This window comes from Anas acuta, unplaced genomic scaffold, assembly GCF_963932015.1.
Source record: "Anas acuta unplaced genomic scaffold, bAnaAcu1.1 SCAFFOLD_344, whole genome shotgun sequence".
NCBI lineage: Eukaryota > Metazoa > Chordata > Aves > Anseriformes > Anatidae > Anas > Anas acuta.
In genome coordinates this window covers 30,937-34,929 of record NW_027076194.1, presented here as the reverse complement: position 1 = coordinate 34,929, position 3,993 = coordinate 30,937, and the positions used below count along the sequence as shown (strand labels likewise).

The 3,993-nt window shown below is 55.3% G+C and overlaps 1 long non-coding RNA gene across 4 annotated transcripts; it reads right to left on the bottom strand.

Annotated features, from left to right (window-relative positions):
• Positions 1-1,277: 1,277 nt before the first annotated feature.
• Positions 1,278-3,216, bottom strand: LOC137849062 (uncharacterized). Of its 4 annotated transcripts, XR_011091656.1 has the most exons (4): positions 2,541-3,216; positions 2,141-2,495; positions 1,721-2,078; positions 1,278-1,680 (listed from the first exon to the last, which is right to left on the bottom strand). It is a non-coding gene; the product is annotated as an uncharacterized lncRNA (long non-coding RNA). The 4 variants fall into 4 exon arrangements; XR_011091655.1 differs by having other exon boundaries at positions 1,721-2,120; positions 2,222-3,211; XR_011091653.1 differs by having other exon boundaries at positions 2,141-3,210.
• Between the last annotated feature and the right edge of the window lie 777 nt (positions 3,217-3,993).

Genomic DNA, 3,993 nt, shown 5'->3' with positions numbered 1-3,993 from the left:
GGGCAGGGAGGGGGATGAATGGGGGGCAATGAAGAAGGGTGGGGGGCAATTAAGGAGGGTGGGGGGCAATTAAGGAGGGCGGGGGCTAATTAATGAGGGCGGGGGGTAATTAAGGAGGGGGCTAATTAACGAGGGGGGTGATTAACGAGGGGCTGCCCCCCCCCAGGAGCGGGGAGCCGGAGCTGTTCGTCAACACCAACCGGGGGGGGGCGGCGAGGAGGAGGAGGAGGAGGAAGAGGAGGAAGATGATGAAGAGGAAGATGAAGATGGGGATGAAGATGAGGAAGAGGAGGAGGAGGAGGAGGAGGCCGATGGGGACGCGGAGGCCGAGGCCGAAGGGGCAGCGCCCCAATAAAGGACGGTGACGGACACCTGAGGCCCCAAAAACAGGGTGTTTGGCCCCAAAAATTGGGTGTCTGGCCCCAAAACGGGGTGTTCAGCCCCAAAACGGGTTGTTCAGCCCCAAAATGTGGTCATGCCCCGAAATGGGGTGGCTGGCCCCAGAACAGGGTGTCTGGCCCCAAAATGGGGTGTTCGGCCCCAAAATGGGGTGGCCATGCCCCGAAATGGGGTGGCTGGCCCCAAAATGGGACGGTCATGCCCCAAAATGGGGTATCTGGCCCCAAAACAGGGTGTCCATGCCCCAAAACAGGGTGTTCAACCCCAAAATGTGGTGGTCGTGCCTCAAAATGGGGTGTCTGGCCCTAAAGCTGGGCATCCGGCCCCAAAACAGGGTGTCCATGCCCCAAAACGGGGTGTTCAACCCCAAAATGTGGTGGTCGTGCCCCAAAACGGGATGTCTGGCCCCAAAACGGAGTGTCTAGCCCCAAAACAGGGTGTCTGGCCCAAAAACAGAGTATCTGGTCCCTAAATGGGGTGTCTGACCCCAAAACTGAACATCCGGCCCCAAAACAGGGTATCTGGCCCCAAAATGGGGTGGCCATGCCCCAAAGCACGGCATTGAGTCCCCAAACTGAGCAAAACTTCCCCAAAATGGAGCATCGAGCCCCAAAAAGGGCAGCGGGGGCCCCAAAACGGGGTCCCCCCAAAAGAGAGCAAAAGCCCCAAAATGGGGCCAAAAGCCCCAAAATGGGCATGTATGACGCCAATGGGGAGGGGGGGGGGCTAAATAATGGGGAGAGAACCCAAAATCTCCCTCTTTGCCCCCAAAAAGCCCCCTTCTGATAAGAAATGGCGCTTTTACCGCTCCTCAACCAGTGTTTTTTTGGTTTTTTTTTTCTGGGGAAAGAATTAAAGGCAAATTTCTCTGAAAACGGTTCAATTAATACTCGTTATTTTCTTTTTTATTGATGTTTTGAAGCGCAGGATGCTTTTCTTCCATATATGGTAAACGCTGGGCAGAAATCCCGCATTTTGTTACTCCCTTTTCTCCGCTTTCCTCAGCACAACCGCGAGGTGTTTACAACTTTTCCCAAACCACCGCAGTTTAAACCCAAAAAATCCCTTCTTTCCACCCCAAAATCACCCAAACCAACCCCCGCTGGCCGCTCAAAAAGGGGAAGAAGAAAACCCAAAACCACTAAAATTAAACCCAAACTTTGCGGCTCCGCTTCCTTCCTCAAATCCTCACCCAAAAAGGCTTCTCGGCGTGGTTTTGGGGACAAATTCCCCTATTTCTGGGGTGTGTGTAACTCACAGGTAGTAAGGGGTGTGTACCTACTTGTGTGTGCAACCAGTAGTAAGAGGGTGTGTAACCCACCTGTAGTGTGTGTAACTCACTGGTAGTAAGGGGGTGTGTAACCTACTTGTGTGTGTAACTGATAGTAAGTGGGTGTGTAACCCACCTGTAGTGTGTGTAACACTGGTATTAAGGGAGTGTGTAACCTACTTGTAGTGTGTGTGTAACTCACTGGTAGTAAGGGGATGTGTAACACACTAGTAGTGTATGCAACTCACCCCTAGTAACTGTGTTTTGCAGTGTATGCAAGTTGTCCGTAGTAACCATGAGTGGCTTACTTATAGTGTACGCAACTCACCCATAGCAACTGCGTGACTCACTTGCAGGCCGTGTAACTCACTTGTAGTAACTGTGTGTGGCTCACTTGCAGTGTGTGTACCTTGCCCCTAGTAAATGCATGTGGCTCACTTGTAGTATGTACCTCGCCCCTAGTAACTGCACCTTGCCCCTAGTAACTGCATGTGGCTTACTTGTATACAACTCCCCCGTAGTAACTGCGTGTGGCTTACTTGTATTGTATACAACTCACCCCTAGTAACTACGTGTGGCTCACTTGCACTGTGTGTACCTTGCCCCTAGTAATTGCGTGTGGCTTACTTGTAGTGTGTAACTCACCTGTAGTAACTGCGTGTGGCTTACTTGTAGTGTACACAACTCACCTGTAGTAACTCTGTGTGGCTCACTTGCAGTGTGTGTACCTCACTCCTAGTAACTGTGTGTGTCTTGTAGTGTATGCAACTCCCCCATAGTAACTGCATATTGTTTACTTGTAGTGTATGCAACTCACCTGTAGTAACTCCGTGTGGCTTACTTGCAGTTTGTGTACCTTGCCCCTAGTAACTTGCACGTGGCTTACTTGTAGTGTGTGTAACTCACTTGTAGTAACTGCTTGTGGCTCACTTATAATGTGTGCAACTCCCCCATAGTAACTGAGTGTGACTTGTAGTGTATGCAACTCCCCCGTAGTAACTGTGTTGTTTACTTGCAGTGTATGCAACTCACCCGTAGTAACTGCGTGTGGCTTATTTGCAGTTTGTGTACCTTACCCCTAGTAACTGCGTGTGGCTTACTTGTAGTGTGTAACTCACCCCTAGTAACTGTGTGTGGCTCACTTGCAGCGTGTGTACCTTGCCCCTAGTAACTGCGTGTGGCTTACTTGTAGTGTGTAACTCACCCCTAGTAACTGCATGTGGCTCACTTGTATACAACTCACCCGTAGTAACTTCGTGTCCCTCACAGTCTGTGTAACTCCCCGTAGTAACAGCGTGTGGTTTACTCGTACACAACTCCCCCGTAGTAGCTACGCGTGACTCACGGTAACTCCCCCCAGTGACTCAGCGGGGCCGTGACTCACCCGGAGTAACGGCGCGTGGAGCTGTAACCCCTTAGAGTAACCGCGGAGTAAGAGCTGTGGAAAACAAACCCCCTACAGCGCCCCAAAGCCCCCCTAAACCCCCCCAAAACCCCCCAAAAACCTCCCCAAAACCCCCCAGACCCTCCAAGACCCCCCCAGAGCCCCCCCAAGCCTCTCCCAGGCCCCCCAGACCCCCCCAAAAAACCTCACGGACCCCCCCAAAAGCCCCCCCAGCCTGTCCTGAACCCCCCCCAAAACCTCAAGGACCCCCCCCAAATCCCCCCAGAACCCCCCAAATCCTCCCACACCCCCCCAAATCCCCACAGACCCCCCAAAAAAACTCAAAGCCCCCCCAAGACCCTCCAAGACCCCCCCAAAGCCCCCCCAGCCTGTTCTGGACCCCCCCCAAATCCTCCCAGACCCCCCCAAAGCCCCCCCAAAACCCCCCAGCCTCTCCTGGACCCCCTAAACCCCCCCAGACCCCCCCCCAAAACCCCCCCAACCGCCCCCCAGCCTCTCCTACGCCCCCCTAAGCCCCCCCAGACCCCCCCCCAAACCTCCCAGACCCCCCCCAACACCACCAAGATCCCCCCGGGACCCCCCCGGGACCCCCCTAAAGCCCCCCCCCCCCCCCACCTCAGCGCCGCCCCCGCTCTGCGCATGCGCCGCGGGCGGGCGCGGCCGCTCCCAAGATGGCGGCGGTTGGGCGGGAAACGAGGGGGAGGGGCGAAACCATTCCCACACCGAGGGGGGGGGTGCGGGGGGGGGGGGGGAGCGGGGGGAAGGAACCAACTCAGGAAGCGGGGGGGGGAATGGACGATTTTTCTTCAATTTCTGGGGATTTTGGGGCTCCCGCGTTCGGGTTTTGTCGCTGTCCCGAGCCGGGCTGGCGGCTTTCCCCCTCAAACCCCCCCCCAAGGGTGAACAGAAGCGCCGAGGC